This window comes from Saccostrea cucullata, unplaced genomic scaffold, assembly GCF_032062105.1.
Source record: "Saccostrea cucullata isolate Sc308-1 unplaced genomic scaffold, CSIRO_AGI_Scuc_v1 ctg6959, whole genome shotgun sequence".
NCBI classification, from domain to species: Eukaryota; Metazoa; Mollusca; class Bivalvia; order Ostreida; family Ostreidae; genus Saccostrea; species Saccostrea cuccullata.
The window spans coordinates 17479-29762 of record NW_026928198.1 but is presented as its reverse complement, the minus strand read 5'-3'; the positions used below and the strand labels follow the sequence as shown (position 1 = coordinate 29762).

At 34.4% G+C, this 12284-nt stretch overlaps 1 long non-coding RNA gene across 1 annotated transcript; it reads left to right on the top strand.

The window, feature by feature from the left end:
* Nucleotides 1–10588: 10588 nt before the first annotated feature.
* On the top strand, nucleotides 10589–11396 carry LOC134276753 (uncharacterized). The gene is made up of 3 exons (XR_009994111.1): nucleotides 10589–10705; nucleotides 10810–11083; nucleotides 11195–11396. It is a non-coding gene; the product is annotated as an uncharacterized LOC134276753 (long non-coding RNA).
* The last annotated feature ends 888 nt before the right edge of the window (nucleotides 11397–12284 follow it).

Below are 12284 nucleotides of genomic sequence, written 5' to 3'. Positions count from 1 at the left end.
TTGCACCTATACTTTCAAATATTCCGGAAGTGCTTAGTATGGAAGCTCGGTAGGGGTCAAAAAATTAAGACATGAATCATGACTGAAATTTTGAGACATTTTCCATCATATCTTTTAAAGTATAATTATTTTGTTAAAACATACTGAGCAATATTTGTGCAAAATGAAAAGATCTTTAATATGATATCAAGAAAAAAGTGCTGACTCATCACATTAGGGGCTGAGAGGAGCCAAAAGTATTTATTCGATAACTCTTTAACAGTCAATATTTTGTTATTAATTACTGAAGCAAAAATGTTTATCTCAACAATCTACAACTATATATTACAATTTGAGTGTTGTATGGTGCATAATAAGGGGCCATAAGGGGCCATAATGCTAAATTTTTGACGCTTTATATCTCAAAAGAGGGAAATATTTTGATAAGTAATATTGAACAAAAGATGTTCAAAATAATGTTCTGAACAATATGCAACCTTTAGTTTTTCGCTATACGTCCCCTTTAAGGAGTTGAAGGGTTGGCCCCTAAATATTTCTTTTGCAAATAACTCGAAAGCGAAAGAGAATCTCTGAATAGTTGTTGAACAAAAAGGGTTCAGAAAATCCTGAGAGCTTCAAGATGAGATCAAGAAAAGGGCTGTGTACATTTTAAAATCAAGGGCTGAGTAGGGGCTAAAAGTCTTTAATCGATAACTCTTTAGCAGTCAGTATTTTGTTAGTAATTACTGAAGCAAAAATGTTTATCTCAACAATCTACAACTATATATTATAATTTGAATGTCCTATGGTGCATAATAAGGGGCCACAAGGGGCTAGAATGCTAAATCTTTGACGCTTTATATCTCAAAAGAGGGAAATATTTTGATACGTAATATTGAACAAAAGATGTTCAAAATAATGTTCTAAACAATATGCAACCTTTCAATTTTTGCTATATGTCCCCTTTAAGGAGTTGAAGGGTTGGCCCCTAAATATTTCTTTTGTAAATAACTCAAAAACAAAAAAGAATCTCTGAATAGTTGTTGAACAAAAAGTGTTCAAAATCCTGAGAGCTTTAAGATGAGATCAAGAAAAAGGGGCTGGGCACCCAAATTAGGGGCCGAGATGGGCCAAAAGTCATTTTTCGATAACTCTTTAGCCGTCAATATTTTGTTAGTAATTACTGAAGCAAAAATGTTTATCTCAACAGTCTACAACTATATATTATAATTTGAATGTCGTATGGTGCATAAAAAGGGGCCATAAGGGGCCAGAATGCTAAATCTTTGACGTTTTATATCTCAAAAGAGAGAAATATTTTGATAAATAATATTGAACAAAAGATGTTGAAAATAATGTTCTAAACAATATGCAACGTTTAATTTTTCGCTATACGTCCCCTTTAAGGAGTTAAAGGGTTGGCCCCTAAATATTTATTTTGCAAATAACTCGAAAACGAAAGAGAATCTCTGAATAGTTGTTGAACAAAAAATGTTCAAAATCATGGGAGCTTTAAGATGATATGAAGAAAAAAGGGTTTATTCCTAATATTAGGGGCCGTGAGGGGCCAAAAGTCAAATTTTTAAGTCTTAATGTTCAATGTCTGTTTACAGACTATGGAGGCAAAATTGTTTTTCTTCACAATCTTTATCATTATTTTAGAATGAAATTCTCAATCAAAATCTTATCTCATCTTATTAAGAATCGGACGGACTTTTTTTTCTTCTTTGTTCTCCGGTACTTTTTTTGTCCGCGAGTGTTCTCAGAAACCGTTCACCCAACTGAGCTAAAACCTTTTTAGGGTTAATAGGTGTATAGTGTAGGTGTGCAACACGAAGGTTATTTTGCGCGCATACGCATGCACGTGCGGGCGCGTGAAATGAGTGAAATGACGGATATACTTTATATAGCCATAACTTAAACATTTTTTGATGAAATATTTTAAAACTCATTTAATAAGGATATATACATAGTGTAGATAATGTGACACTGTCAAATTAGCACGAACTCAAGCGCATGCACGTGCGCTTCGCACTGATTGGCTGCAACAAAAATATCAATATCTTTTCTGTTTTTTGACGAAATGATATGAAATTTAGAATATAGGCATACTTTAGGATGTACTACAATATGATATATAACAATTGTCATGTAAGCACGCGCATGCACGTGCGCTGCAATCTGATTGGCTTAAACTTTAAATGGCAATAACTCCCTTGTTTTTCAACGAAACAGTATGGGATTTAGAACATAGACAAACATAATGGACTCCCACAAGGAGGTATGGTCGTCATGCACATGCATGCACGTGTGCTTTGCTGTGATTCGCTGAAACAAAAATCGCAATATCTTTTTTTAATTTTTGACGAAATGTTTAAAAATTTTAAACATAATCATGCATTAGGATGTCCTACAATATGATATATAACAGTTGTCATGAAAACATGCGCATACACGTGCGCTGCAATCTGATTGGCTTAAACTTAAAATGGCTATAACTTCCTCGTTTTTCAACCAAACAGGATGGGATTTAGAACATAGACAAACATAACAGACTCCTACAAGAAGATATGGTCGACATGCACATGCACGCATGTGCGTGCACGTGAAATGAGTAAAATTACAAATACACTAGATTAAAACGTATTTTTTAATACTTTTGGATAAAACGCTGTAATTTCTAGTATATAAATAGTGTAGACAAGACTGGCCAGCTCTCGCCTTGTTCCATGACTTTTTTCTTTACTAGATTTCCTTAATTCCAATCGGCTGGTATCCTCCCTTCTGTTAAGACCTTCTGCTACTGAAGAAATTCCATCAGGCCTTACTGTCTTTCTAATCCTCAGTTTCTTCGGAACTTTTAAAATGGTCTCAGTTCTTATGGGAAGTCCGGTGATCATTGTCTTATCGGAGTCTCATATATTTGGTTTCTTGCAGTTGGTGGTCGGTTGAGGAATTGTCTGAAATGGTTGAGGTAAATTTTTTTGGTCTTCTTTGTGATGGATGCTTTGTCATTTACTGGTTTGATCTGTTGAAATTTAAACGATATTTTATTATGAATAAACATGATAGGATTGGACATCAGGCACTGCCTATATAAGTTCTCTCCATAAATTTTGATCTTTGGTTGTCTCTTCCCAGCCAAGGCTCTAGTGATGCTGTCACACGAAGCCCGGGCCCCAACACCACTACCTTAGACTTCAATCAAACCAAATTTTACCATTTGCCCACGTTTAATTAAGTGTAAAATAAATTTTTAAAACAAATTCGTTAAAAAAAGATCATACTAAAACTTAAAATATTGACTTAGTCTGTTCCTAGTATATGGTCAAGATCTCTCCCTGCACTTTTTTAATATATTTTTTAATTTAAGCAAATATGTATATCTTGTTTCTTTTGCCTATCCTTGCAGCCAATAAATTAGTCGGCTTCTAAAGAAGTTACTTTCTATGCACCACCAAAAAACCATTTTCTGTCTTATTTTTCTCTTTCCTTAGAATTTCATCACACGTGTCCCTGCAATTGTTTTCCATTTCCAGGATGTGTTTCTTGATAGACGTTGTTTTAGGCTTGAAGTTTATTTTTCAGTGTGATGACTGATATCTTCCTTCACTCTAAGGACGTTGAACCTTGTGTGTGGCAAATCACAGGATTTCTTGAAATCTTTCAACTTAACTTTGACGTTCACAGTACTTTAAATGTACATCAGCTCCCTTTCTTGATATGTTGTCGTCATGGAGGCTGTCTCTTTACTTTCTAGAGATAATGACGAACTTCTTGTTCCTGTTTTATTTTTCCATCAGGGGAAACCCAAGTCTCTGGATGTTTTTATGCCGTAAAACACGTCCCCCTTTCACAGGGTCAATGAATTCACAAAGTATGTGAACAACTCCTCGTTTTCAAAGCCCTATTTAGTTGTCAATAATGAATTCTTTCTTCGAGTTAGTTGCACCTATCTTGACATTCATGACATCAATGGAGATTCTCACGTCACTTTTTGGTGCGTGATCCCTGCTGCTTGAAGCCTACGTTAAACTAAATTCCCCTGGTAATACTCCTATGCTGCTTCTTGTACAATGTTTGTTATTTAGTGGCACCGGGTCACAGTTATACTTAGTATTCCTTTCTTTGTAGTCGGATCTTTTTGTCTTTATTCTAAGGGAGATTTAGCTAAAGCAGTCCCAGAAAGCAGTCTCGAGAGTGCTCTGGGACTGCTTTGTGTCAGGTTGGATCTGATTGGTACTGTAGTAAAAACTTTAAACTTGGTCATAATTTGAACAGTGAGAACTAGGGCTTTCATATTTTGCAGATGTATTTCTTGCGACAATTAAGCCCTTTCATTTGATACCAACAATTTTAACCTTGACCTAAGAGATTGACGCACTATGTAAAAACTTAAACCTTGGCCCTAACTTTTTAACAGTGAGATCTAGGGCTTTCATGCTCATTTCATAGGTGTATTTCTTGTGACAAGACTTTCTTTATGATACCAACAATTTTGACCTTGACCTTGGAGTTCGACTTTCATTTGCTAAACTTCAACCTTCGCCATTGCTGATTGTATTTCACAAATACATCTTGTTTTGCCTTGTTCCTTTTGAGAGTTTTTCACTCATATCGGTACACCACCATTTGTTGATGGAGGGCATCTTCGCTAGCCAAGGATTTCCGATCCGAAATCTCGGAACCCCTGGGCTAGCAGAGATGGTGGAGGGCTGCAAATGAAGACTTATAAAGTACATGTACCATTTTTAAATCTGTCAAAACCAGATTTTATTATAGGTAGAAATAGGAATAGATACACCGGGTCGTTCAAATGATGAACAGGTTTAAAACACATTTGTATAAATGTCACCTTCTTAAAAAAATTAAATTATGTATTATCATATATAAATATTTAAAATCAAATGACTTATTAACAGTTTAATGTGCATATTCGCCACTAAGAGCATACTGGAAACAAAACCCAAAATACAAAGTGCGTATATTGTAATTCATTTGCTGAAGAGAAAAATAATTTTAAATAAGTTATAGTACTTAGCTTGGCTTTCTTTCACTTCAAAGAAAGCCAAGCTAATATAACTTAAATAAAATTATTGATTAATCTAAATTAATACCGAACGACACCCCTTTCTGTTTTTTCTAATACACAGAAATAAATTCTGTGTAAAGGTCTATTTCGTCATTTTTGTGTATAAACAGTGTTTAGATCGGCCAACAGAAAATATACAAAGGGGCATAAATCGTCTATGAAGGAGGTAGTTAGCCTTAGTACCGAATGAGAATCGGTTACCAAGGAAGTAGATCCCATATGTCAACAGAGAGATACGGAGCGTGAAAGCGTGCGGACGGTGAGGCTACGCTCCCAACATGTGAGCCAACCATAGTAAACCAATCATGCAGGTGGGGCAAACAAAAGTATGACGCACAAAAAGGAAGTTAATTAAGTCAACATCATATACAGATCAGGTTTGACAAGATTCTCTATCCAGAGTTGTCTTCCGCTACTCTCACATGTTGGGAGTACAAACTTCCGCCAGAGTTCGTTTGCTCACAGTCTCTCTGTAGATGAGGTTTCGACGGTTGGGAGCATAGCGGGAACGACAACTCTGGATAGAGAATGGGAAATAAGTTGATGAACATGTTGAACTAGACTAGTCAAACTCGCAGCTACTCTATCAACCTAATTACGTTTTTTAAGGCAAATATTTTTAATATTTAATCAGTTGCTTAAATCTATATTTTATTGGTTATCATTATTTTTTGATGATTTTTTTTCTAAAAATATCTCTTTTAAAATTCCGGATTATCATTATACCGTATCCGCTCCGACCGTTACTTATAGAAATAACCCGGATACTGTTACCATGACTTCACAGGAGTTGTAGGCCGCGAAGGCTACGGATGCACGGAAAGAAGGAGATGTTTGAAAATAGGAACATGAAAGAGAACAACAGGTTTGAGATATAATAATGCGTTTTATATCAGTGTTCATTTTTTATTTTTATAATTTTTATTCAACATAACACAGGAAATCATCAAAATTTCATGTATTGTTTACATACAGAAAACTGGTTTTCAGAGGAGTCTGAATGTATTGCCATGAAATGACTCACAGTATCCAAACTCCTAGCTGCAGAACTGTAGCGTTATGGTTTTATATATTAGACCAGTTATGGTCAAATACTAATACATAAAACCATAACGCCATATTTCTGCAGCTACAAAACTCCGAAACCTTAAGAGAAAATCATATCACGATACACTTTAGAATAACTGTTGGATTTGTTGTTGTTGGTTTTTTTTTTGTTTGTTTTTTTTTGTTTTTTTTTTTGTTTTTGTTTATTACACACATAGTTGAATTAGAATTTTTTTTTTTTTTTTTTGCATTACACATGTATAAACAGACGATACTATTTATGGACTAAAATATCACTGCTGGAATGATGTTTAAAATGTCCAGATTGTAAAATGTATATACAGTTGTGTGCCAAAAGTGAAGATAATTTTATTTTTTCTTTATATATTTCATTGAAAACAATATTTTGTAAAATCACTGGTATGACAACATTTCTTGACAGATTTTATCAAAAATTTCTTGATAATCCAAGACATTGTTGTAGTTAAAAAAAAACAAGTTTTTATCTGATAAGCGTTGATAATTTAAATATATTGTAATTTTAGTGTGACATGAATTTTTAAGTCATATACTCACAATATAGTCAACATTGATCTTGAATTTTAGAACTGATGTTTAGTGATGAACTATATTTTACTACATATTTAAAGGTGTAATGATCTTTTAAAGAAAGATAACTACACATTTTCTGGATTAAGTACTGAAATAAATAATTAAATTTGGACAAAAATTGACCATTTACCTATGATTTTATAAAATGTTGTTTTCAATGAAATATATAGAGAAAAAATAAAATTATCTTCACTTTTGGCACGCCACTGTACTTAAAAAAAAACATGTTTCCATTTGCGAGATTAACCAAAAATGGGAAAAGGAAATGGCACCGGCTACTGATATCCGTGCTTTTGTCTATGGTGTACTAAAACTTAGTGGATAAAATGTTTTAAACCACCAACTCATAAAACTTCAGAATGTGACTTATACTAAATCTTGGTTCTAACTAATTGATTATTGTTAAATGCCGAGTCAGCAATATTTTAGCCAGGAATGGGCGTTCTCTTGGTTGTGATAGAAACAACATTAATTAAAGGCTACTTGCAAGCATTAAACAGATTGAAGCCAAGAGAGAAGTGGACATTGTTGATGCAGTCAAGTCACATTTTGAATAGGTAGTGTGAGTGGTACCAGTTGTTAATGTCCCTGGTTTTGTTTATGCTGTAAACAAACCCAGTGGATTAAAAAAACTGTTTTGAGCCACTCACTCATAAAACTTCAGAATATGACTTGTACTAAATCTTGGCTTTGATGGAAACCAAGAAACATCAGCGATTGGAGTGTACTTGCCAGCAGTATCCCTTTTCAAGATTAAATTTAGTAAGTTAATTTTATTGTCTCATTTTCTATTTCTGAATTGAATATGATGGGCAGTGCTAGGTTATTATATTGTTTTTTTTCTTATTTTGTATTTTTCAGTTGAATATAATGAGCATGGGCCAAGAGAGAAGTGGACATTGTTGATGCAGTCAAGTCACATTCTGAATAGGTAGTGTAAGTGGTACCAGTTGTTAATGTCCCTGGTTTTGTTTATGCTGTAAACAAACCCAGTGGATTAAAAAACTGTTTTGAGCCACTCACTCATAAAACTTCAGAATATGACTTGTACTAAATCTTGGCTTTGATGGAAACCAAGAAACATCAGCGATTGGAGTGTACTTGCCAGCAGTATCCCTTTTCAAGATTAAATTTAGTAAGTTAATTTTATTGTCTCTTTGTGTTTTCTGTATCTGAATTGAATATGAGGGGCGGTGCTAGGTTATTATATTGTTTTTTTTTCTTATTTTGTATTTTTTAGTACAATATCATGAACATGGCCCAAGAGAGAAGTGGACATTGTTGATGCAGTCAAGTCACATTCTGAATAGGTAGTGTAAGTGGTACCAGTTGTGGATGTCCCTGGTTTTGTTTATGCTGTAAACAAACCCAGTGGATTAAAAAAACTGTTTTAAGCCACTCACTCAAAAAAACTTCAGAATATGATTGTACTAAATCTTGGCTTTCATGGAAACCAAGAAACATCAGCGATTGAAGTGTACTTGCCAGCATTATACCGTTTCAAGAGTAAAGATAGTAAGTTAATTTTATTGTCTCTTTGTAATTTTCTGTTTCTGAATTGAAGATATTGGGCGGTACTAGCTTATTATATTGTTTTTTTCCCTAATTTTGTATTTTTCAGTTGAACACAATGAACATGGCCCAAGAGAGAAATGGACATTGTTGGTGTACTCAAGTCACATTCTGAATAGGTAGTGTTAGTGGTACCAGTTGCTAATGTCCCTGGTTTTGTTTATGCTTTAAACAAACCCAGTGGATTAAAAAACTGTTTTGAGCCACTCACTCAAAAAACTTCAGAATGTGACTTGTACTAAATATCGGCTTTGATGGAAACCAAGAGACAACAGCGATTGCAGTGTACTTGCCAGCAGTACCCTGTTTTAAAACAGTACGTTAATTTTATTGTCTCTTTGTAATTTTGTTTGAATTGAATATGATGACACTGCCAAAGAGGTAGTGTAAGTGGTACCAGTTGCAAATTTCCCTGGTTTGGTAAATGCTGTAAACAAACCCAATGGATTAAAAACTGTTTTGAGCCACTCACTCATAAAACTTCAGAATGTGACTTGTACTAAATCTTAACTTTGATGGAAGCCAAGAAACAAAAGCAGTTAAAGTCTTCTTGCCAACTGTACAAGGAGTCAAGGTTGCAAATTTATCATATTGTCTATTTCTAATTTTGTATTTTCAGTTGAATATAATGAGCATTGCCCAAGAGAGAAGTGGAGATTGTTGATGCAGTCAAGTCACATTCTGAATAGGTAGTGTTAGTGGTACCAGTTGCTAATGTCCCTGGTTTTGTTTATGCTGTAAACAACCCCAGTGGATTAAAAACTGGTTTGAGCCACTCACCCATAAAACTTCAGAATATGACTTGTACTTAATCTTGATTTTGATGGAAACAAAGAAACATCAGCGATTGAAGTGTACTTGCCAGCAGTATCCCTTTTCAAGATTAAAGATAGTAAGTTAATTTTATTGTGTCTTTGTATTTTCCGTTTCTGAATTGAATATGATGGGCAGTGCTAGGTTATTATATTGTTTTTTCCCTAATTTTGAATTTTTCAGTTGGATATAATGAGCATGGCCCAAGAGAGAAGTGGACATTGTTGATGCAGTCAAGTCACATTCTGAATAGGTAGTGTAAGTGGTACCAGTTGTGAATGTCCCTGGTTTTGTTTATGCTGTAAACAAACCCAGTGGATTAAAAAACTGTTTTGAGCCACTCACTCATAAAACTTCAGAATATAACTTGTACTAAATCTTGGCTTTGATGGAAACCAAGAAACATCAGCGATTGAAGTGTACTAGCCAGCAGTATCCCGTTTCAAGGTTAAAGTTAGTAAGTTAATTTTATTGTCTCTTTGTATTTTCTTTTTCTGAATTGAATATGGTTGGCAGTGCTAGGTTATTATATTGTTTTTTCCCTAATTTTGAATTTTTCAGTTGGACATAATGAGCATGGCCCAAGAGAGAAGTGGACATTGTTGATGCAGTCAAGTCACATTCTGAATAGGTAGTGTAAGTGGTACCAGTTGTTAATGTCCCTGGTTTTGTTTATGTTGTAAACAAACCCAGTGGATTAAAAAACTGTTTTGAGCCACTCACTCATAAAACTTCAGAATATGACTTGTACTAAATCTTGGCTTTGATGGAAACCAAGAAACATCAGCGATTGAAGTGTACTTGCCAGCAGTATCCCTTTTCAAGATTAAAGTTAGGAAGTTAATTTTATTGTCTCTTTGTATTTTCTTTTTCTGAATTGAATATGATGGGCAGTGCTAGGTTATTATATTGTTTTTTCCCTAATTTTGAATTTTTCAGTTGGATATCATGAGCATGGCCCAAGAGAGAAGTGGACATTGTTGATGCAGTCAAGTCACATTCTGAATAGGTAGTGTAAGTGGTACCAGTTGTTAATGTCCCTGGTTTTGTTAATGTTGTAAACAAACCCAGTGGATTAAAAAACTGTTTTGAGCCACTCACTCATAAAACTTCAGAATATGACTTGTACTAAATCTTGGCTTTGATGGAAACCAAGAAACATCAGCGATTGAAGTGTACTAGCCAGCAGTATCCCTTTTCAAGATTAAAGTTAGGAAGTTAATTTTATTGTCTCTTTGTATTTTCTTTTTCTGAATTGAATATGATGGGCAGTGCTAGGTTATTATATTGTTTTTTCCCTAATTTTGAATTTTTCAGTTGGATATAATGAGCATGGCCCAAGAGAGAAGTGGACATTGTTGATGCAGTCAAGTCACATTCTGAATAGGTAGTGTAAGTGGTACCAGTTGTGAATGTCCCTGGTTCTGTTTATGTTGTAAACAAACCCAGTGGATTAAAAACTGTTCTGAGCCACTCACTCATAAAACTTCAGAATATGACTTGTACTAAATCTTGGCTTTGATGGAAACCAAGAAACATCAGCGATTGAAGTGTACTTGCCAGCAGTATCCCTTTTCAAGATTAAAGATAGTAAGTTAATTTTATTGTGTCTTTGTATTTTCCGTTTCTGAATTGAATATGATGGGCAGTGCTAGGTTATTATATTGTTTTTTCCCTAATTTTGAATTTTTCAGTTGGATATAATGAGCATGGCCCAAGAGAGAAGTGGACATTGTTGATGCAGTCAAGTCACATTCTGAATAGGTAGTGTAAGTGGTACCAGTTGTTAATGTCCCTGGTTTTGTTTATGCTGTAAACAAACCCAGTGGATTAAACAACTGTTTTGAGCCACTCACTCATAAAACTTCAGAATATGACTTGTACTAAATCTTGGCTTTGATGGAAACCAAGAAACATCAGCGATTGAAGTGTACTTGCCAGCAGTATCCCTTTTCAAGATTAAAGATAGTAAAGTAATTTTACTGTCTCTTTGTATTTTCTATTTCTGAATTGAATATGATGGGCAGTGCTAGGTTATTATATTGTTTTTTCCCTAATTTTGAATTTTGTACTTTTTAGTTGAATATAATGAGCATGGCCCAAGAGAGAAGTGGACATTGTTGATGCAGTCAAGTCACATTCTGAATAGGTAGTGTAAGTGGTACCAGTTGTTAATGTCCCTGGTTTTGTTTATGCTGTAAACAAACCCAGTGGATTAAAAAACTGTTTTGAGCCACTCACTCATAAAACTTCAGAATATGACTTGTACTAAATCTTGGCTTTGATGGAAACCAAGAAACATCAGCGATTGGAGTGTACTTGCCAGCAGTATCCCTTTTCAAGATTAAATTTAGTAAGTTAATTTTATTGTCTCTTTGTATTTTCTTTTTCTGAATTGAATATGATGGGCAGTGCTAGGTTATTATATTGTTTTTTCCCTAATTTTGAATTTTTCAGTTGGATATAATGAGCATGGCCCAAGAGAGAAGTGGACATTGTTGATGCAGTCAAGTCACATTCTGAATAGGTAGTGTAAGTGGTACCAGTTGTGAATGTCCCTGGTTTTGTTTATGTTGTAAACAAACCCAGTGGATTAAAAAACTGTTTTGAGCCACTCACTCATAAAACTTCAGAATATGACTTGTACTAAATCTTGGCTTTGATGGAAACCAAGAAACATCAGCGATTGAAGTGTACTTGCCAGCAGTATCCCTTTTCAAGATTAAAGATAGTAAGTAAATTTCATTTTCTCTTTGTAAATTTCGGTTTCTGAATTGAATATGAGGGGCAGTGCTAGGTTATTATAATTTTTTTCTTATATTGTATTTTTCAGTTGGATATAATGAGAATGGCCCAAGAGAGAAGTGGACATTGTTGATGCAGTCAAGTCACCTTCTGAATAGGTAGTGTAAGTGGTACCAGTTGTTAATGTCCCTGGTTTTGTTTATGCTGTAAACAAACCCAGTGGATTAAAAATCTGTTTTGAGCCACTCACCCATAAAACTTCAGAATATGACTTGTACTAAATCTTGGCTTTGATGGAAACCAAGAAACATCAGCGATTGAAGTGTACTTGCCAGCAGTATCCCTTTTCAAGATTAAAGATAGTAAAGTAATTTTACTGTCTATTTGTATTTTCTATTTCTGAATTGAATATGATGGGCAGTGC